We start from the raw sequence: 24,110 nt of genomic DNA on the forward strand, positions 1-24,110 counted from the left end.
AAGAATTTCTCCTCAGAAAGAGTGGTCAGGCACTAGAACAGACTGCCCAAGAAAGAGGTAGAGCCATCATCCCTGGAGTTGCTCAAGAAACGAGTAGATATGGCACTCAGGGACACAACATTGGTGATTGGTGGATGGTTGGACTAGATGATCTTAGAGATCTTTTCCAACTCTAATGATTCTGTGACTCTACGCTATTTTAGACAGTGGAAAAGCAGAAACCACATCTACCACATCTCAAAAAAAATTTCAAAGCTTCTTCACTTAAGAAAGTAAAAATCCCGAAACATCTGCATAACTTTTGGGGCATGACATGATTAAGTCTAGATTTAGTCTAGACTAAGTTAGACCTATCCGGTCAATGTTAAATGGGCAAGAAAACTTCAATACAGTTCAGAGCAATAGTTAACAGAAGAGGAAAGAGGAATTTCATAAAAAATGTAGTAGGTCAGTGTCAAACTCTGGAAAGGACTGAGTGATTTCACGCATCAGCTCCACAAAACCACAATCAAATGGTCACAGTTTCTGTTTGCTTTCACTCTAGAACATTAGTTCTCCCATGAGGGAAGGTTTGATACCCTATATGGACTGATACCATCATAACATGGCCTGTGCATATTCAGGACACTAAACTTCCACGCTATAAGCTCTACAATAGGGACCAACTGAGCAAAGGAAGAAGCAGCTATCAGCAATGCACATGGCGGCATTTCCAAGCTTACAACCAAGCAGCATGCAGCATGAGAAGGGAAGGAGAAGAGGAAAGGGAAGAGCAAGGGGAAGGAGAAGGGGAAAGGAAGGAAAAGGAAAGGAAAAGGGAAGGGACCAGCTCTTCAGTAAGGAAAAAAGTTCTCTTCAGTCTGACTGACATATGCCTGAAGTCTCCTGCTGCCAGGACTAAAACATCCTCAGAATTATTTAATATTACAGATGACAAGTTTCCTAACTCGAAAACCACTGCACAGCTCAAGGGAGTTTTGCTTTAAAACTCATCCTGATATGGAGGAGTTGATCAAAGAACTAGAAATTAGTGGCTGCTTGGGTAACCATGTCCTGTTCACTTTTGTTTAAAAGTTTTTGTTGTTTTTTTTTTTTTTAAATCACAAATCTAGAATATGATTACAAGCTCTTCCTCATTCTAAAAGGCCTGCTTCACACTGGCATGTCAGTAAAAAAGGAAGGAGGAGAGAAAAACCAGTTAAATGTGAATGAAGGTAGTGGAATCATCATTTTCAAGGTTTTCAAGAAAAGGGTAGATGTGGCACTTAGGGAAATGGTTTAGTGAGCATGGTGAGGATGGGTTGACAGTTGGACTGGATGATTATAGCAGTCTTGTCAGATGTTTCTGATTCTATTTCATGACTCTGAAAATATCAACAATGTAGGAATTTTTCAGGTATCCCTTCATAGACGTCTAGTTTTCAGCTGAGGAACAAGGCAATCCGTCATCTTACATGGGAAAAGCAGACCTTACAAAATAAACAAAAAATGCTCATATATAAATTGATGGGGGGGAAAAAGAAGAACTGTTATGTCCACATTTTTTTCTACATTAGGAAAATATTTGGAAAACACTCTTATACGCAACGTCACTGATAGCTGATGGAAACTGTTGTTCACCTCATCGGTTACTCAAAAAAAGTTCAAAAATCTTAGACATGATTAAATCCAGCAAGCTGGTAACATCCACACCTATGCAGCTGAAAAAGCCGTCTGAGCAGCGTTTTGGCTCATTAGTGTTGATTTGTGACGCCATTTGGAAAAAATCAAGGAAATTCCAGAAGAAAAGCTAACGTTAAATCAAAGCTAAAGGGTAAAACAGATAATGCACTGCTCATTAGTGGCCTGCCAGCCTAGTAACAAGTCCAGAAAAAGAAAGGGAAAAAAAGAAAAAAGAGACAAAGAATAACAGCTGATGGTAGGCTCAGTTATTAAAGGAGAATATTATGCTTTCCTGAAGCAGAGTCCACCTTAACCCTATTGGTTTTCTCTCCAACAAACAATAGCTCGATGCATTGGTTCTCCAACCACAAGTAAACTAACGCTCGGCCATAAGAAACAGCTATTAAATATGCAAATTTTTTGAAGTTTTTGGCACTGACATTTCTGATGAGAGCTCAGCCAACTTGATTATTATCCCCTAGCCCAGTGTTATTTTGGATGAAAGAAATGGATTTGGGGCAGAAGTGAATTTCTGTTCCTATCAAGTTTCTTCAGCATTTCTTTAGTTCTCTTTGCAGAGCAGTAGGCTGACTGCAACTGTGATAAGCAGCTTTCCCCATCTCAGTCCTACCCACTCACTTTACTTCTCTGCCTTTGCTTCAGCTCCTTCTGCCTTGCCTTCATTACAGTTATCAAATTAACCACTTAATTTGGGAGCCTCCTTTGAGGCACCTTGTTGGGATGAAGCACACAAGCCACGCATCGCACTGACTTTTATTTGATGCACCAAAACCACACACAACCACATCTGAAGTATTTTAGCAACGCATAAATACATATTTTTAAAAAGTTAATAAAACGATCCCTGAAGCAAGCAGCTGTCTTCCAAAGCCCACTAACACTTCTCTTTTGATAAAGCACCTCCCATGAATGCCAGCATCTTGAAAATCCCAATCTCCACTTTCATCTATATTTTGAACGCCTGTGAAAATGAAAGCAAAGATTCTACTTCTTCCCCTACCCAAAGCAATTTCTTCAAATTCCACTTTGTGGTGCTCTTTAAACCCAGCATCAGAGTTCAGCCTTCCAAGCCAGCGAGGGCAAGAGTCCTGCATCCCAAACATGTTCCAGCATGGAAAACCTGACAAAAAAAACACCATTTTTTGAAACAAATTATTTTGGAGGCAATTACCAGCACATCTATTTCACTATATCAGTGTTTCTCTTGGGTACAGGTGGGATAGAGCTGATTCATATCAAACAGTTTCATTTTTTTCACCAGTGCAAACTAGGAATCACAGGTGGAAATATGAAAATACTAAAAAGCTCTGTAAAGTCTCCACTTGACCAAAAGGGTTAAGAGGTTAATTCAGACTAGGTTACTTAAGTGAAAGAAACCACCACCTGCCTCCTAATCCTCCCCAAAACCCAAACCACACAAACATCATCTTCCAGCACAGCCTTCCTGCTTCACTTCCAACCAGAAAATTGCTCTTTGGAACTCATGGTAGCAAAGACAACTTGAATGAAAAAAACATGATATTCAGCACAAAATGATGGTTTACACCACTTCATTACAGCAGCTCTGGGACCTAGAAAAGAGTCAGAGATGTTGTAAAACAGGGTTTGAATTTACAGTGGAGGTAAAAGGGAAAAGAAAGTAGAGGCCTGTCACTTTTCCTGTGTATCTGCCCATAATGGATCAGAGGACCACCGCCCTTAAACAAAATTCCTCAAAATACAGCCAAATGACAAAATGTGATCCATGCAGAAACTATTATCACCTGAACCCAACTGTGCACACCTCAATGCATTCCATTAGCAAGGTTCTCCTCTTCTCAAATGCATCTCCAGCTTTCTTCCTGTCAAACCAGGTGCCCTTCACAGAATGGCCCGGGTTGGAAGGCATCTCAAGGATCATGAATCTCCAACCCCCCTGCCACAGGCAGGGCTACCAACCTCCCCATTTAATACTAGACCAGGCTGCCCAGGGCCCCATCCGACCTGGCCTTGAACACCTCCAGGGATGGAGCATCCACAACACAGAATCACAGAATCACCAAGGTTGGAAAAGACCTACAAGATCATCCAGTCCAACCATCCACCAATCACCAATAGTTCTCACTAAACCATATGGCCACCTGGGCACACTGCTGGCTGATGTTCAGCCAAGCATCAATCAATACTGCCAGGTCCATTTCCTCTACACAGTCTTCCAGCCACTCCGCCCCAAGCCTGTAGAATTGCCTGGAGTTGTTGTGGCCAAAGTGCATTTGGTCTTGTTGAACCTCATCCCACTGGCTTGAGCCCAGATATCCAGCCTGATTCCTGATTCCTGATTCCTCTGTAGGGCCTTGCTACCCCAGATCGACACTTCCAACCAACTTGGTGTCATCTGCAAACTTATGAGGGTGCACTCAATGCCCTCATCCAGGTCATCAATAAAGATATTGAAGAGGACAGGCCCCAGCACCGACCCCTGGGAAACACCACTCGTGACTGGCTGCCAGCTGGATTCAGCTTCATTCACTACCACTCTCTGGGCCTGGCCCTCCAGCCAGTTCCTTACCCAGCCAAGAGTGTACCTATCCAAGCCACGGGCTGCCAGCTAACCTCTCTGGGCAGCCTGTTCCAGCTCCTCACCACTCTCTCTGTAAAGAATTTTCCCCTGATATCCAACCTAAATCTCCCCTCCCTCAACTTAAAACCATTTCCCCTTGTCCTGCTGTTATCTACCCTTTCAATGAGTTGACACCACTCACTCCACAGCCTTCTTTTCTCCAGGCTGTATAAGTCCAGTTCCCTCAACCTGTCCTCATAGGGGAGGTGCTCCAGTCCCCTGATCATCTTCATGGCCATCCTCTGGACCCTCTCCAACAAATCTCTGTCTTTCTTGTACGGGGGCTCCAGACCTGGACACAGTACTCCAGATGGGGCTTCACAAGAGCAGAGTAGAGAGGGACAATCACCTCCCTGCCCCTACTGGCCAACCCTCCTCTGATGGAGCCCAGGATACCATTTGCCTTCCAAGCTGCAAGAGCACACTGCTGGCTCATGTTAAGTTTTTCATCCATCAGGACCCCCAGGTCCTTCTCTGTGGGGCTGCTCTCAAGGACCGCTCCTTCCAGTCTGCATAAATGCCTGGAATTCCTCCGGCCCAAGTGCAAACCCTTGCACTTTGCTGAGTTGAACCTCAACAGGTTCACCCGGACCCCCCTTTCAAGTCTGTTCAGGTCCCTCTGAATGGCATCCCTTCCTTCCACCGTGTCAACCGCACCACTCAGCTTGGTGTCATCAGCAAACTTGCTGAGGGTGCACTCGATTCTGTCATCGATGTCATTGATAAAGATGTTAAAGAGCACCAGTCCCAAGGCAGACCCGTAGGGGATGCCACTTGTTACTGGCCTCCACCTGGACATAGAATAATCACCACCTTTGCTGGCTTTTTCCCCATGTTTGGGCAAAAACACCTCCTTTTCACCCTTTTCCCATCATCCTGCACCATCAGATGGCTGGGTCCCATTTCAGCTCTCACAATCAGACAATTGGGTCCCATTTCATCTCCCACCATCTTCCATCATCAGACGGCTGGATCCCGTTTCATCTCCCGCCATCTTCCACCACCAGACAGTTGGGTCCCATCCCATCTCCCATCATCTTCCACCACCCAGTGGCTGGGTCCCATCTTGATATTCAACGTAACAATCACCCTGTAAAATGTGCCTTCACCACCTGAATTGAACCCCTTCACACAGAAACTGCTTTTTAAAATTACATTTTAAAAATGGCAAAACGGAGCTACAGAGAAATGCACACACACAAAAAGCTATGTAAAGGCTGTGATATCAGAAAAAGCAAATTTTAGTCATCTATATGTTGTGTTTACCTATAGGTTATGATATGGACCTTAATATACTTGTTTGCAATTGAAAAGCTATTAAGGAAAACCACGATTTCTGATTTTTAAGTTACGGCTATTTTACAGGTTATTTAAGTTTCATTCTAGCTATATACAGCACAACTTCCTTTTGACCCATGAAATTAGTCCATGCAATTTCACACAAGAATTTCATCAACTTAATTTCAAAATAGACATCTTAGGCTTTTCTCTTCCATACCATTAAAAGGCTGTCTAACTTCCATTTATCATCATTAACTTATTTGCATGAACACAAGACCAGATGACTCCAAAGGTCCCTTCTGCGATTCTGTTTCTGTTCCAAATCATATGTCCAGTCTCAACCTAAGATTATGAAAAACTGATGCATTTGCTGTCTCTCTGTTCCAACATGTTTCCATTATCTTCTTTCCCTGAACTCACCTTTCTGCATGATTTTATGCTAGATTATACATCCAGCATAAGGATCCCCACAATTACCTTACATGGGTTGCCATACATCTTCCCTACTAAACATGGTAGCTTGTGGTCCACAGCAACCAGTGAGAATTACTGACTACAAGAAAATAAGGAGCTCTTTTATTACTTTTACGATTTTTTTCAACTTACAAACCCGCTTTAATTTTTCCATCCCCAGCAACCTTCAGATGGGAAAGAGAGATAAGGGAAGATGCTAGCTAACAAAGCTGACCCACAGCATTCAATATTTTTCAATTTGCAGCTTAAATCCCGCAAGTTCTGCCTTTCCTGACACACAGTTCCTCCTGCTTACGTTTAACTGGCTTAACAGCTAGGTTAGTGCCAGTGATTTTGCCATCCCAAACAGATGATTCGCTCTGGAACACCCATCCTAGCAAATTCCTCCTGAAAAGCAGACTTCCTAATTCCTCATCACATTTAGTACAGCATGAGAGAAGGATCTTTAAATTTTAAGCAGTAATTCATTTTTATCACAAATGAGACAACTGGAGGGAAGGGCATCCAAACACGAGCCACCTATTAAAGATTGTGCTTTCCAGCCAAGCAAAACAAACAGCAAACAACATGAGGAGCAACGAAGCATCCCTGCAAGATGCATCTTCAGAATCACAGAACATAGAACATTCCTAGCTGGAAGGGGCCCACAAGGACGATCGATCTCAACTGCTCTGTTTTACATTAGTAAGTAACTGACAGTGCATGTGGTTGCTGTCACTTTTCTGGATTGGAAAGAACACATAGCCTTTTGGATATTGCTCACACGCCACAGCAAAGTGGTAGAATATACTGTTGTATTAAGGAAAGTGTTTGTTACACATAATTACTTTCAAAAGCATCATAAATAGAGAGCAATTTTGGGTGGTAAACAGGAAACTTCCTATAGAATAATGAAAAGGGAACCATAAAGAGAATTTTGGAGACAGAACGAATGTTTAAGCTTCTGGGATGATATCAAGATTTTTAATTTCATTAAAAAGGTAAAGACTGGCTGGAGCTTGGCTTTACATACTCATCCAACTCCACTGAAGTCAAAAGGAACTGTACTGACACAAATAAAAAGTAATTAGATTGCTTTTATAGCAATGTGGCTAGCACAGTCCATAATCATAGGATCAGTAGGGTTGGAAACAATCTCTAAGACCACCTAGTCCAATGGTCAACTCATCACCACCATGCCCACTAACCATGTCCCTCAGTGCAACATCTACATATTTCTTGAACACTTCCAGGGATGATAACTCACCATCTTCCTGGGCAGCCTGTTCCAAAGCACTGCTGCTCTTTCTGAGAAGAAATTTTTCTTAATATCCAACCTTAACCTCCCTTGGCACTTAAGGCCCCTCCACCTCTCAACTTACAATCTACCAATGGAATCCAGTGCAATATTGGAGCTTGAACTTCTTCAGTTTTTCCTAGTTGGATACACTGCCACTCTGGAGACCTGGTTTCACAATTTTGATGCATTCTTCAGAAGAGTACTTTCACGGTAAACCTCTTTTCTTTCTTACATTCCTGAAGTTTTTGAAAATCATTCTAAGCATGTTTCTGAGTCCCTTCAGGTATCTCTACTAAGATTATGTTTGAGGATTGTTTGGGGTGAATATATGCAGTTTGGATGAACTGCTGATTGTGTACAAAACAGAAGCATTCAGAAGTGTTTGACCAAGAATGACTGACAACTCCCTGTTGTGCCAATATGCCAGAAAATTTGACAGTGCTGATCTCGGGCCAGAAGCAGTCTGTAGCCATTAGACTACCCCTATACATGCACATCCTTTGTCCACCTACATTATACTTTCCAGAGAGGGAAGGATATATGCAGGAGGGACACAGGGAGGAAAGGGGGGGAAGGGGAAGAAGCGGAGATTGGCAAAGAGGTAAGAAAATCAAGATGAAATTTCCCTGAGGACATTTATTGATTCTTTATGCTTCTCCCCAGTGATTCAGAAACAGGTTGCCCAGGGACGTGGTAGATACCCCATGCCTGGAGACATTCAAGGTCAGGTTGGACAAGACTCTGAGCGCCTGATGTAGCTGTAGATGTCCCTGTTCACTGCAGGGGAGTCAGACTAGATGACCTTTAAGGGTCCCTTCCAGCCCAAAATATTCTATGTCTCTATGATTCTGTACCATATATGTCTCCACCAGTGCCTAGCAAGCAGGTAATGCAGCAAAGAACAGAAAAGGAGATAAAATAGAAAATCACATTTAAAAACTACCACCAAGGAGTACTGAGTGTGCAAGGGCATTTTATGCAAAACTAGGGGTTTTTTTGTGGAACTTCAAAACCCTAGTCATTTCTAGGCAAATGTCTAAAAATGAGAAGTTTCACCATCCTTTAACACTCCTAAAAAAAAAAAATCAGACTGCTGTGGAAATGATGCACTCAGCTAAACTGAGTACCTTAATCATTAGAAAGGCACTGACTTGAACCACAACACCCCAGACAAGTTCATGGAGCGGGTCCAGAGGAGGGCCACTAAGATGATCAGAGGGCTGTAGCACCTCTCCTAGGTTGAAGGAACTGGATTTAGCTTGGAGAAGAGAAGGCTCCAGGGAGACGTCCCTGTGGCCTTCCAATATTTGAAGGGAATAAAAAGGAGAAGGTTTGACTGCTTACAAGGGAGGATAGTGATAGGGCAAGGGGTAATGGTTTTAAACTGAGACAGGAGAGGTTTAGGTTTAGTTATTAGGAGGAAGTTTTTCACTCTGAGGGTGGTGACACACTGGAACTGGTTGCCCAAGGATGTTGTGGATGCACCATCCCTGGAGGCATTCAAGGCCAGGCTGGATGTGGCTCTGGGCAGGCTGGTCTGCTGGTTGGTGACCCTGTGCATAGCAGAGGGGTTGAAACTAGATGATCATTGTGGTCCTTTTCAACCCAGGGCATCCTGTGATTCTATAACCTTCCACATAAATCATAGTGTCATAGAACAGCTCAGGTTGGAAAGGACCTTAAATATCATAGCTACAATTCTGCCATGGGCAGGGTTGCCACCCACCAGACTGCCCAGGCCCCCATCCAACCTGGTCTTGAGCACCTCCAGTGATGGAGCCTTCACATCTTCCCTGGGCAACCTGTTCCTGAGCCAGTGTTTCTACCATACCACCTCTTTTTCCAATCTATCTCCATAAAAATCCAGGTTTTCAGCATACTCAACAAACACCTGATTTATAAGACTGTGCTTCAAGATTTTCAGCATTTCTGTGTTGTTCTACAGATGCCCAGAAACAAAGCACTGGAGTGGGAATACGCAGAAATGGGGATATAATCATCAAAGCCAAAATCTCCCTTGTTCAATTCCATAAGAACCTTCTCAAAACTTCACAGTGGAAGATTTGAATACCATATTTGTTAGTAAAGTAGCTGCATTTTGCAGTTCCTCTGCATATCACCGATTCCCATGTTACCATCCAGGAGCTCCAAAATGTCAGGTCTTTTATTAAAAACAACATCCAAAAGCATTTTTCTTAGCTCCTTCCTACCAAGAGGTGTTTCTTGATGAACGTTCAGATTGCTTCAGCAAGCAGAACCGGCTCGCTTCTCCCATAAACTACTGCATCCCTCTTACATTATTCATCCTCTGAATTGCTATTTCTCTGCATTAGTAAACAAGGAAAAAAGAAATATCTGAGGCCTCTTTTTGATGCCTTTCAGTGAGGTGAAAATGCTGTCGATGGATTTCCTCCTGAAGCAAAAAGTTTGCTGGACCAACAGCCCGCTGTAATTAAGGTTAGAAACCTCAATTAAACAGAAAATCCAGCTTTTGGTATTTTGTTTCTTCTCTTGGCAGAACTGCTGTTTCTGTATGTGATGGGCAAATTACGGAATGCTGCCAGACAGAAAGTGCCATATAAATATAAAATGACAGGGATTATTAAAGATTGTTCTGAGTTAAAATCCGCGCTGCAGCAGCAAATTCTTAAAGGTGCTGGACCAGCAGGCAGAGAATTGGAGAAATGGGAAGGATGTAATTAAAGAGCCAATCCCACCTTGGCCTGGCTGCCACATTCATCTTCAGGGCATTTTTCATGGACTGAGACTTCCACCAGTTTTATGTAACAGATGGAGGGGATACGGGGAGGAGAGAAGAGGAAGAACAAAAGTTTTGTCTAGGAACTTTTTTATGTTAATTAAAAAGCTGCAGATGAGACAGAAGCAACAAAGCAAGTCACATCCTCAAGCTGTGGCAGGTGCTGGAAAATGCCAATATTTCTTGCTCGTGGTGAACTTTATGGGATTTGTTCAAGTTCAAAGGAACTGCGCTTCCTTATTTTGCTCTATAAGAAAGGAAAAGAGAGGGAAAGACAGAGGGAAAGAAAGATAAGAGGAAAAAAACCCACAACTAAGAAACAAATGACAGCAACTTCGCCACCAAAATTAAAGAAAGGCTACACTGCACTTCCCAGGCCTGACTTCCAGTCTGTTGGGCTGCACTGAGCAACCACCTGTGATTTATTCTGGCAGCAATTAGTCCAGCAGCTGCATCTCCAAGCTCTATGTGCACCACCTCGTGCAAAGCTGCACAGAAGAGCATGTTGCAGGCAGAGACCAACATGCATGTGAGTTAAACAACTTAATCCAGTGGATAAATAAAATGTGTGCAAAAACACCCCTATATGTAGGTAACTTTCTGTTGACCATCATGCTTTGGCTTCACATCTTGAATATCTGCAGGTTAATGGGACACTCAAGCTCCCAGCTCTTCCCACACCATCCACTGGCTGCATTTACAAATTCCTGTTTCACATCTAAAGGCATGTTGGTTGCAAGCAGATTTTCCATCCTCTCCCGAAATCTGGGTGAGAATGATGCAAAGAGCAATGGGATTTCCCTCCTACCTCACTTTTTTTTTTTTTTTTTTTTTAGCCTTTTTTATTCTCAGTTCCCTCTGCGGCAGAAGTTGCATATAGTAGACACTGAAAAACACAAAACTGTTTGACTTGGAAGGGATCTTTAAAGGTCATCTGGTTCAACTCCCCTGCAATTGAACAGGAACACCTACAGTCAGATCAGGGTGCTCAGAGCACCATCCAGCCTGACCCTGAATGTCTCCAGGGATGGGGCAACAGGAGCAATAGTTGCCTGTCCTGTAGAAGAAGAATGAACATGGTGAGGTGCTTTTTCCTATAAAAGTGAATTTTGCAAGAAATGAAACTGGAAGGACACTGGTGCTACATCTGTGGCCACCACTACAGGCTCCTACTGAAAAAGCCAGACTGTGTAAAGCACCATTTACCTTCGTCTGAGTCAGAGCCATTGACTTTCTGCAGGAAAAGAGGCATATGACCATGTTTGCAGAGTAAAAAGTGCCACGATGCAGACAGGAGCCTCACTGACTTGAACTCAATCAGAGGAATGCCACAACGCCAGGTTACAAAGCACTGACATTTTTAGAGAGGTGGATGGGAAAGAGAAATTCAATTCAGATTTCCATTGCACACACAGGGCACACATGGAGAACAGAGAAGGACAAAATCCTCAACCATGTGCTGCAGTGTCACACCCAGAGAGTCACTTTCCTGCCTACCACCACACTTTAAAAGGCACTTTTAAAGGTCATGGCTGAAAGGGCTCTCCAGCAGTCTTCAGCAGACTCGGAGCAAGATAAAAATGCATGCGCCAACAAGCTAACAACATGAGCAATGCCAGGACCATGCTACTGAGCAATCAATGCAGGTACCTACAGGATTGCCTTTCCTAGGAAACATTTCCATTGTGCAATACTCCCCCAAACTCATTTATTTACTAGCAGTACATCCGTAACAGCATCCAGGTTCAGTAAACAGCAAGGCACATCCTAACACAAGGTCAACAGCAATCTAGAACTGCAATTCATATCTGTCCATCCAGGCTACATGAGTGTACAGCATTGTGTGCATTTTCAGGCAAAACGTTTCCATTTTCAGATACCTGCTACTGGCAGTGAACCGCTCGCAAAATAATCTATCATGATACGAGCTTGGAGAAATTTTTAGAGCAAGCAATTGAGGATAACCAAGTTCAAATCGAGTTTAAACAAAAATCCTGCTAATTCACACTTGGGAACAAAGTAAACAACTCATAAATTATGGATTAATCAATTCTACCCAGCCAACTACCCTCATTACATCTCTATATTTTAACCTGAGCAGTAAAATTCTAAGGGTGTACATAATTGTCTAGCATTGTGCTGGTGTTTATACTACGGTGGCATGTAAGTCCAGCAAGGTGGGCTAAGGGCAAGCTGCAAAGCAGGTATCAAGCGGACACGGTACCATCTATTGTGATGGCATAGAACATGGGGTGTCTCCAGGGAAAGAGCATCACCCAAGGGAGTAGGAGGACACATAGATATGCCAACAAGAGTACGAGATCTTCCATCAGTGCTTGTGTCTCCAGATGGACATTTTCAACTCCATCTCAACTTCATTTTAAGTGACTTCTCTTTTGAAATAGCTTACTCTAAAGGCCAGCTGAGACAGTCAGCTGTACCGTCACAAGCCAATGATTATGGCCAGAGCTAGAGGAAACCAAACTGCACACTCTCTAGGAGAAAAACCAATGGCCAGAAAAAGCCAAAAGTCAGCTAAAAAGCCATGTCCTGCAGGAGAGGCACCAATCTTAGTGCCAGTTCTTTGCTTTTTGTGCTGGTGGTGGTATAGAGAGCACCAGGAGCTAAAGGCATTTGTGACTTAGATGGGAAATTGGTGAAGTAATCCAGGTCAGCTGTAGTAATTAGCATCAGGAGAGATAGACAAGTAAAAAAATAAGCGTCAAAAATAAGATGACTGTGCACAATCAAAAGAGATTCACAGAGGGAAGAAAAAGCTAGATGAAACGTCTGATGCAGCGGGATTTGAGAGGTTTTCAAGTAGAAATGGTGTTTTTAAAAGACCATCCTACAGTCCCAGGAAGGACATTACATCCCTTAAACCCAGCAGGAATTTAACATTCTGTCACACTGGGCTAATGAAGAAACCCTCCATCTACAGCGATTTAGTGGGGCAAAAAAAGCAGTGATCCAGCAGAAAAATGCAAGAGCCCACTTTTTGACATGGGAGTACACAACCCACAGTGCTGGCAGGGCAAATATTTTCCCAAACACCAACTGGAAATGAGTAGATACAAAGCATCAATGGTCAAACCAAATATTTTGTTTTGCCCTTTTTGTGAAAGCCTCAGAAGAAAGCCTGCTGTCTACAAGACATATTTCTATTCATGGGTATCACAAGGAACTGAACAGCCCATGATATGCATCAGAAAGATCTGGACTTGTCATAGGTGCGTGGAAGCTGTGATAACCTTCTCCAAGGTTGGAAGGGACTTCTGGAGATCCAAACTCAATATCCAGAACATAAAATCAGAATAACAAATTCTTTGTCCCCTAAGGAATGCACAAACTCTGCTTTGTCCTTTAGGCTGAAAAGCAAATACTTCTGTTGATTGGCTGAGGCACTGAGTGTGTTTTCTTTTGGTGGTGGGATAACTACAAAGATATTCCACAGAGAAGCTCTATTAGAACATTCCCTTTTCTTCTTCTAAGATGAAAAGCTATTTCACAGAATAACTTCTCTTGCACACCACACAACACAAAATATTTAAATACATTGGTCTATGGTTAGGAAAGTAGAAGGTGAATATTTTTAAGTGATTTATATCTTTGCTTTCTTTGCTTTGTTCCACTGTTTGGAGTCAACCACCTCATTTAAGTGTCTGTTTTAGGATGAAATTAATCACTTTCTCGAACAGAGAGGGGCTAAAAGACAAATGCTTTAATCCTGTTTACTGTGGGTAACAGTTGGCTATTTCCCAGCAAACTGTTGTTCTTATTTTCAAGATTTTAATACCTACATGATTTTCAGATGTAAAAGAGAGAAAAGGGACTGCAGTGATATGACAGTGGGGTAGGAGGTGAAAGATTTGAGAGCTGCAACTGCAAGGTGCAGCAGTGACAAAAAATGCCTACCTGTTACCAATTTGATCTCTTCGGTACGAACCATCTCCCTCTGAAGTAGCAAATCTTCCCCATAGTCATGTGAACACATACAGACCCACAATTGCATTTTCAGTATAAATGAAAATTCAGGCATGCAGTCGCACAGCTGCAGTGATTAGCAGATGTCAGCTCACAGCTGCAGCTTCCCACAACAGCAGTACAGCCCAGTGCTTGGAGTACAAGGAAGAGTTCTCCTGAAAACCTTCGAAACAAACAAAATACCCCACAACAATAACAAAAGAAACTATCTGGCCATAGAAACCAGCAGAAACCTTGCTGTGCCCAGCAAACAGATTGCTCACCTCTTGCTGCTGCAAAAGTTCAACAGTCCACCTTTAATCTCCAGCTTGGTTCTACGCTACCATGGACAGACCCAGCAGTCATGCACAGATTTATTTTTATGTTCCTTATGTAAGTATTCCTCTTCCATTCATCTCTTCCAGGAATAACCTATTCCCAATACCAGGTTACCAACTGCAGATGGGCCACTCCTAATTGATCATTACCTACAGCATCCTCTTCATTTTCTAAATCCCCCAGCGAGATGCTCAGTTGTCCAGGCTTGCTTTCTAAGGCAACAATGAGCAAGACAAACCAACAACAACCTCTATAAAGGCAAGAAAACAAGATTTAACATGACACATGTCTGCAAAGCGTTGTGCAGTTAAGACCAGGGATGCAAATATGGGAAAATACCACAGACAAGGAACAGATGGGATTTATGCCATTTAAATCAACTAACAAGCTACACAGCACACAAAGGACAGAGGAACTGAAGTTTGGGGAACGATGACATTATACTTACACTGTGAAAAATATTAATCAAAGTCGGAATTCGTTTTTTTCCAAGAGGCAGCTCAGCATCCATCCGCCTCCTTTGGCAGCTCCATCCTTACCAGTGTTCTCTTAGAACATCCTGACAAAAAGTAACATTGAGTTTCTACAGCCTATATGTAGCAGTGACATTTTTATCCTGCTAATTGACTTAAAAAAAAATAAAAAAAAGAGGAAAAAGATCAACTTTTGAACTGCCTAAGAGCAATAGCTTTCTAGCACTGAATTATGTTATCTATAACAAATGCTGAGTCTTAAAAGCAGCAACTTTGCCACGAACAAGAGTTCTCTGCAGGCACCTTCTCTTGCCTGCAAGGATGGCAACTGTTTTCAAAGAAACAAATTTGACTTGTAATCTGCAAGCTATCTTGCAGCTCTTTCAAACAGCACAATCTGTATTCCTCCCAGTGCAGCGCTGCTGACCTTCACACGTATATTATTGCATTCACTGAAAACCCATACTGGACTTGTTGCTGAGGAGTGCCATTATGAACAACAATTAATGTTCAAGACTGTAACTCCACAAAAAAGGACAGAACTAGAAGTAATAAATATCTTTCAAGATACATTTTCTACCTTTCTTATTTTCAACAGGGGCTAGATATAATTACTGAACTTAGTAATTTACCCTGCTGTTACAACCCACACCAAAGACAACTACAAATCCACAGAAGGGAAAAACAAACTTCCTTACATTTAGCTATTTATCATTCAATTTAAAGGACAGAGCTGCAGTCATTTACAACTTTGTAATTCTCTGAAGCATTTTGATCTTTTGGAAGAAGGCAGAGGTGTCTGATTATAATATTCACGTTCAAACAAAGCACGTTTCAGTGCTTAACAGGGACATTTTGAAGCATCAGAAGATGTCACACCTTTGCAATCCTCAACAAGTGCACGTTCTGAGAATTAACACATCATCACTGCTTCGAGGAGCAGCAGAAATAGACCAAAAATGGAATAGACGTTGATATCTTTTGGCCAGAAAATAAAGCAGATTGCTTCTCAGGAATGCGTTTGGAGAGCAACTTCCCAACCCCACTGCAAAAGTGCTATATAATCACTTACAGGCAACAGGGGCCTCTATCAAAATTTACTGAGAGCACTAGATGTTTTCCACTTCATTTCAAAGTACTTTAGCTCAGTGTTTTTCAGCTTGAGACCTATGGACTACGTTTTACTACAGTCCTTTTTCAGAGAACACCATGACAACAAGTCTTTCTGCCCTGTAATCTAAAATGTAAAATTATAAGGCACCCAGGATCCAAAATAACACTGAAAAGTGATGTCTGTGCCTATGTAATTTGAAGGGAGACTGCAATGCTACTGTGAAGGGAGTATTTCGGTTCTAACTCCGAATTTTGGAGGAATGAAGAAGGAAGAATGCGACACTTTTTCCAGCTCTTATTCCAGGTGAATTCTTTAACCACCACTTTTTTTTTTTTTTTTTTTTTTTTTTCATTTATTTCCTCTACATCACATCTAAACTGCAAACAGTTTGATAGGAAGGAAGGGAAAAAAAATCCCAATAAAGAGAAATGTCACAATTTGGGGTTTTGAGTCCAAAGGCAAGGGCCAGAAGAGTGACATAAACACTGACAATAGATTTAATAACTCAGAAGTAGATCATCAGCTGTCTCATGAATTTAAAAGTTCATACTGGAAAAGCAGAGAGAATAGACACTTTTCACACTTTGCCTCACTATATATAGGCACTTAACACAGCACCAGAGAAGCCAGATCTTACAGATCTTCCCTGGGACAAGGAAGCCCATAGAGCTCTCTCTGTGTCAAGAGACTTATAATAGAAGAGTGATTTCAATGTGAAATTTGGAAGTAACAGGACAAGATGACCTAATTCCACAAAAGGACGGGTTAGATCAAAGTTGCTGATTGTTACTGGTTATTTCCACTTCCACCTCCAAGAGCATTATGAATGGCCCAAACCAACTGAGCTGGAGAACAATCAGGAAAACAGGAGGTTAAGGGGAGAGGAAATACTAGGCATAGGTAAGACTAATGAGCAATGGTCTGTGTCAAGGAAGATCAACTATTTGTCTGCTAAAACAAAGATCAGAATAAAAAGAAAACAACTTGGCAAAGCAACTAATTTAAAGAGGAAAAAGGAAAGGTATTGCACAGGGAAAACATGGTGGACTCTTGAAAAAATGAAAATGCGCCCTGGAGACAAGACAAGCTACTTACAGCTAGAGTTATCACACTAAAGCACTGGGGTTGATCCCATTGATTGCACTTGAGTCTTCCTACAGAAAGTGCTATCATAAGTTATTAATGTTTGGAAGAGAAAAAGTACATCTTCTCTAAAGGGCATCCCCCAACTACTCATCTGTACTGGGTGGAGAAAGAAGCTGAGAAGATGCAGAGAAATGAGGCACAGAGACCAAAACAGATACCCATCAAGCCCTAAAGTAACTCAAGGTAGTGTGAATATACAGTGGACATGCAAAGACCTCACAGGGAAACCAGAAGGGTTTAGGTTCAACTAAAACCAAGAACCTCTAGCCCCAAACCAAAGAAGTGTTAGCGTTATTCTGGAGAAGGAAGAAGGGAAAAGACAGGATCAGGACTTCAGGCAACTATAAACAATCCATTAGACAACATACAACAGCTCTAATGACACTCGCTGATTCCCAGTTTTTTGGTAGTTTTTCTACCATGACAGACCACAGTGAAGTTACAGCAAAGCCTCCTGAAACTCCCACCTTGACACCAACAGAGAAGAGGGGTCTTAGTCCTGTAAATCCCTTTTTAAGTCTAGATTTGGAGTCAGGCATTTCTGAGAGCAAAATTTCAGAAAGAAAAATAGTCAGGTTATCGGCATAGTCCACATCCTAAATTCATCTGGACATCTTCATGTAACAAAATCTCTGTTATCTCACTGACAACATCAAAAGAAGCTACATCAAAAGAAGCACGGCTAGCAGGTCAAGGGAGGTCATCCTGCACTGGTGAGGCTGCACCTGGAGTACTGCATCCAGATGTGGAATCCTCAGTACAGGAAATGCATAGACCAGAGAAGGGCCACGAAAATGATCCAAGGGATGGAACATCTCTCTTACAAGCACAGGCTGAGAGAGCTGGAGCTGTTCAGCCTGGAGAAGAGAAGGCTGTGAAGTGACCTGATAGCAGTCTTTCAGTATCTAAGGGAAGATACAGGAAAAAAGGGGACAGAGTCTTCAGCAGGGTCTGTTGAAACAAAACAAGGGGTATGGGCTTCAAGTCTGAAGAGGGTAAATATAGGTTAGTTATAAGGAAAAAGTCTTTTACAGTGAGGGTGGTGAGGTACTGGAACAGGTTGCCCAGAGATGTGGTTGATGCCACGTCCCTCAAGAGTTTCAAGGCAAGGCTGGATCAGGGCCTGGGCAACCTGATCTAACTGTGGTCATCCCTGTTCATTGCAGGGGAGATGTTAGAAACTAGATGACCTTTAAAGGTCTCTTCCAACTCTAGGGATTCTATGATTCTATCATCTCCGGAGGCCCAGAGATAACAACATCTCTGAAGGTTAGAAACAGTGTGGAAGCAGAGCAGACTCACTTCTTGAAGGTGACTCTTAGAGACAACCCAATGCAATCTACAAAAGCATCATAAAAGTAGCTTAAAATGGGATACAGTGACCCCAATCAACTCTGCTATGTCTGCAGTTTGTGGTAAGAAGATCTTGAAAAAAATTAATACAAGTTCTTCTTACTCTGTCCTCTTGTTCAAGGACCATTATAAACTACTCCTCACAACAGCACAGATTTTATTTAACCAGAGGCTAAATGCTCTAAAAATTGTTGCTTGCCAACTCTACCTCCAAGAGACCACTGCAGACCTCACCTTTCAGTAAACATAAGCCTACTTAAAGACACCAGCTAGCACTAAAAGACATCCAGTACCTGCACATTTGGAAGAGTAATTCAACAATACTGATCCTACTTAAGGCAAATATCATCCCAGAAAGTTATTTTCCCTAAGTTTTTCTAATGATGTCCATGGAAAATGATGGCTGCTTTACTTCTGCTGAAGACCCCTGAAATACGCAAGGGGAGTGGGGAGGGGAAGTGGAGAGAGGAGTATGGAGAAGACTGCTGAATTTAATGATGGTCTGCTCATGAAGGATAAGGGCACTTCAGATGTGAATGTGATGGAAGCAGACAGCTTTGGGTAAACTATTCAAAATAATTTTTGGAATTCATTGCTAAAGGCAATGAATTCGACAAGAGCACGAGTTGTAACACGGACTGATATAGCAGCACTTCTACTTTGCCTCTAACCAACGTACTGACTTTTCCTGGGAAGCATTAAGAATTTAAACAGTAATTATAAAAAGCAAAGATAAACAAACACAAGGAAAAGTCTAATTGCTGCATTTGAGATATTTTCCATACTCTTCTTCTCACTGCCGAGTGCTGCGTGATCCTGCAGTTACAGAAGAGATTTTGCAGAGAACAAAAAAGCAAATTGCAAGTTAGGTATCAGCTTATATGACAGCAAGCCTCTCCTCAAACATCTCAGAAGTGCTTTGCAATTGCACAGGGAAAAGGAGGGGGAGGTTCACAACTGCAAAACGAAGCTGAGAAATCAGCAGCTTGTCCACATCCAGTGCCACTTGCAAACAACAAAAAAACTGGTTAAACAGAAACCTAAAGACTCAGCCTCTATAATCTAAATGGGAATAACACTGACCTACTTTTCAGCACACATGCAAAGCTGCTGGAGATGCTATGATGAAAGGCATTGCAGAAACCTAAAGCAAGACTGCTTCATATATAAGGTTATCACTGTAATGCAGCAATGCATTTTCTACAGTGGAGGAAACAGATAAGAGGTCAAATAATGCACAGCACTAGACAACTTTTTGGAAGAAATGGCTTTAAAAAGCATTCAGGACATCCTCTTGCAAATGGTGCCCCAAATCTTAAATAACCACAAAAAGCAAAATTAACCTTTTTTACGTGGTAAAGATTTTCTCTGGAAGGACCTCATGTGATAACCTGTATGGAGCTCTATTTATTAGCTTAAAATATGGCATTGAGTGGATCCAGCCAAGATTCTCATTGATATGGGAATAAAGGATTAATCAGGTCTTGTGTAATTCAAAGAAGGCTTCTGTGGCAAAGTAGAGCAATGTATAAAGAACAGAAAATTCTCTAGCATAATGAAAAGAGGTCTCAGAGACACTGTACAATATATTTAGCTTTGCCAGGGAAAAGCAAAGCTGGGCTGTTAGGATCTTTAAAAATGACAAAGCTCCTTGCATGCACTCATACAACTGCACAAGTGGAGCTAAAGCTTCCATCAAGATGTCCATTATTATTAATACTGAATTCTCCCTTACCATTTATCAACACAAGCTTTCAAATTTTCTGTTGCAGAATTTAGGCCGCGTGTTCCTATCAATGACGAAAAGGCATTCTTTTCTCAAATTGGAGGAAAAAACAGCCATTCTTGGGAAGAAAGCGGATTTAGGGAGCAGAATGTGAGTGAGTCTGCACAGATTGCCCAAAACCAGAACTAAAGGCAGCGTGTCTGTAAGCAAAGCCTTGGAAATGTGAAAAATATCTTGCTATATTGTACCAGTTGGTATTTGGTCCATTCATTTTAGCCTCAAGATGGTACTTAAAACACTACTGCACAAACCCACAAATCCCTGCAGAAGTTCACTAAACCACAGAAACAAGAAAATGTATACTCAGAGATACTCCCAAAACACATCTTGCTTCAGAGTGGACTGTACTGGAGTGTATCAGGTTGGATATTAGGAAAAATTCCTTCTCAGAATCATAGAATGGTTTGGGTTGGAAGGTACCTTTAAGATCATCTAGTTCCTATAGCTATAGACAGGGTCAACTCACACTAGACCAGGTTGCTCAAAGCCCTGTGCAGAATGAGTGGCCAGGCAATGGAACAGGCTGCTTAGAGAAGTGGTGGAATCACCATCCCTAGAGGTGTGCAATGAAAGGGTAGATGTGGCATTAAGGGACATGGTTTGGTGGGGATGGCTCAATAGTTGGATTTGATCACCTCAGAGATCTTTTCCAGCTTTTATGATTCTATATAAAAACCCCATATTTTAAATAGCAGAACAGTTAGTAAACCTTAAGTGACATTATACTAAGAGCATATACTGATGCTTGTCCAGACCTTGCTATTGGGAAAGAGAATAAATATTGCCTAGCACATCTGCACACCAAGACACTTGGATGGCAGGGGTGAGGAAGTGCTACCTGTTCTTGTCCTGCCACAAAACAACGAACTTTGAGCAAACTCTTGGTCAGCTGCCTACCAATGAAATGGGTTAAGACCTCAAAGAAGCCCTAGGGAATAATACGGTCAAGGATGGTGTTGGGAGAAAGGGGAAGTAAATTCCTTAAAAAAGCAAGGAAATTTCGGCAATTAACCGTTTAGAAGGCATCCATAAATGCAAACACTTGAAGTTCAGCAGCATGCAGAGGCCTACGTTGCTTTTCCGATAATGCATCTCTAAGACACTGTGAATTCTAAAGACTCATTGCTAAGGGCTGATTCTTCTCCCAATCCCATCTATCCTACAAACACCTAAATACTAAAAAGATGGCACCCAGCATGGGCTAACCCATATTGCAGTCAAGCTGCCCAGAAATCAATGCACCAGGGGATATTTCTCCATCCTCTAAACAGTTTGCTTTGCAGTGGCACTTGCAGAGCCTCTCTTCAAAGACTATTTCACACCTTCATCGCTCTCACTCTGAAGGCATTTTTCCTCCCACTCCAATATTCGGAAAAATTTGACAGCTACAAAAATGTAATAAACCAACCAGTCGGATTATATATATATTACAGTTTGAAAAAGATGAAAGGCTATATTGTTAAGAGAGATAATTTCAGCAGCTTCCACAACATAGACTGTGCATACACAGAAGAAAGGGAACTGAAGCAGCTTATATTTTGTCTTGTAGATTCCCTAAAATAACCCAGCTTCTGTTCCTAAGCTCACATCAGGAGAATGACACTGAAAAGACTAATAAAGAGCTGCCAAACATCTCATAAGGACAAAACACCTGAGTGTTCATATCGTCTCTTGCCAACCCATCAACTGAAGTGCTATGAAAGAGGGAAACTTGTCTGCTTAAAAATCAAATATTCAGAAATAGAAGGAAGCAAATACACAACTACGACATGTTGGGTCATTTGAGATAGAAAGCACCATATCAGATGTAAGTGGTCAAATTATGATGAGCAGTAGCTAAATGGCCACAGTACCACACTACTATTGGTAGACATAAGCAAGACTACTATGTCTCAAGGCAGAATAAAACAAAAGCAGAAGTTGAGTTATGGGGTTTCAACAAAGTTAAACACACTGTAACTTTTATAATAATAATTGGATCCACCACAGCATTGGAAAATAGATGATTAAAGACAAGCAAAGGTCTCCACACACTCAGCTTTACATCAGGCTATTCAATCTATTTGATAACAGTAATGATAATCAATCATTGCTGGAGAACAGAGAAATTTTCAGAAAATCCTGTGCTTTGATTTCAGAAGCCAGTTTTGACACCTGTAGGAGAATACCTTATCTCTATGAGAGCTGAGACATCTTGAAAAGCTGGAACCCCATAAGATCTTGGTTTGCCATTGTACAGATAGTGGTAGCAGCCTTGGTGTTCAGTATAGATATATACAGAATTATAGAATCATCAAGTTTGGAAAAGACCATTAAGATCATCTAGTCCAACTGTCTATACATACATATATATATATATTATACATACATATATATATATATATATCTCACTTGATTACAGGAATCTTGAGACGAGGGGAATTTTACATTTTATAGACTAGCAAGAACACAGTTGAAATCACCCATCATCTATTCCCAGATCACTCTTACAGAAGATATCCCTTTCATGTTCATAACCCATTTTCTGACCATTCTTTCATCGCCCCAACAACTAAATTTTCACCAAGCCTTCAATCCTACTCAGAGAATTGAAAAGTCTCACTCTGGGAATGGCTTTCAAAAAATAGATTTCTTCAATAGCTTAATAGAAGAACAGAAAGAAAGATAATTTCAGAGGTGCCATCAAAGGAATTGAGGAAAACATCAATTTCTTGCTTAGAAATGGGGATATATCTCTGCAAATTCACTCCACGGGGCAAGAATATCCTGACATCTGTGACAAAATAAGGCAAACAAAATAGTGACAAAATAGTGGATGTCAAAAGGGACTACTTGGGATCATCTAGTCCAGCAGTACTGAACTATACAGTACTTGAACTGGGGAGCCCAGTACTCCAGATGTGCCCTCCTCCCTGCAGAGCAGAGGGTGAGGACCACCTCCCTGGCCCTCCTGGCAATGCTTTTTTAATGCACCCCAGGATACCATTGGCCTTCTTGGCTAAATGGGCACACCACTGGTTCACGGCTGACCTGCACTCCACCAGGACACCCAGGTCCTTCTCTGCAGAGCTCCTTTCCAGCAGGTCGGTCCCCAGCCCATACTGGTGCATGGGGTTATTCCTCCCCAGACGCAGCACCCTGCTTTTGCTGTTCTTGAGCTTCATCATGTTCTTCTCTGCCCACTTCTACATCCATTTAGATTTGTTTAGGCCTTGACCAGTTAAGTTTCACAGAATCACAGAATTGTAGGGGTTGGAAGGGACCTCTAGAGATCATCGAGACCAACCCCCCTGCCAAAGCAAGTTCCCTACACCAGGTCGCACAGGTAGGCGTCCAGGCGAGACTTGAATATCTCCAGAGAAGGAGACTCCACAACCTCCCTGGGCAGCCTGTTCCAGTGCTCCGTCACCCTCACCGTGAAGAAGTTCTTACGCACATTCGTGCGAAACTTCCTGTGCTGCAGCTTATGTCCGTTTCCCCTCGTCCTGTCTCCACGTACCACTGAAAAGAGACTGGCCTCACCACTATGGCCGCCACACCTCAGATATTTATAAACCTGGATCAGGTCCCCTCTCAGTCTTCTTTTCTCAAGGCTAAACAGACCCAGTTCACTTAGCCTTTCTTCATAGGGGAGATGCTCCAGGCCCTTCACCATCTTTGTGGCCCTCCGCTGGACTCTTTCCAAGAGATCCCTGTCTTTTTTGTACTGGGGAGCCCAGAACTGGACACAGTACTCCAGATGAGGCCTTACCAGGGCAGAGTAGAGGGGGAGGATCACCTCCCTCGACCTGCTGGACACGCTCTTCTTAATGCACCCCAGAATGCCATTGGCCTTTTTGGCCACGAGGGCACACTGCTGGCT

General features: G+C 42.2%; 1 protein-coding gene across 12 annotated transcripts in view; it reads right to left on the reverse strand.

Annotated features, from left to right (window-relative positions):
- TSNARE1 (t-SNARE domain containing 1) overlaps positions 1 to 24,110 on the reverse strand; it is a 469,319-nt gene that overhangs the window by 380,489 nt on the left and 64,720 nt on the right. The window contains exon 1 of one of the 12 annotated variants that reach the window (XM_085221756.1): positions 2,684 to 2,761. The exons of the other annotated variants lie outside the window; for them this stretch is intronic. The gene's annotated coding sequence lies outside the window, so the exon portion shown is untranslated. Of the gene's footprint in view, positions 1 to 2,683; positions 2,762 to 24,110 lie in introns of those variants that run through there. 12 annotated transcript variants of the gene reach the window in all.

This window comes from Meleagris gallopavo, chromosome 3 (assembly GCF_905368555.1).
Source record: "Meleagris gallopavo chromosome 3, MGAL_WU_HG_1.1, whole genome shotgun sequence".
NCBI lineage: Eukaryota > Metazoa > Chordata > Aves > Galliformes > Phasianidae > Meleagris > Meleagris gallopavo.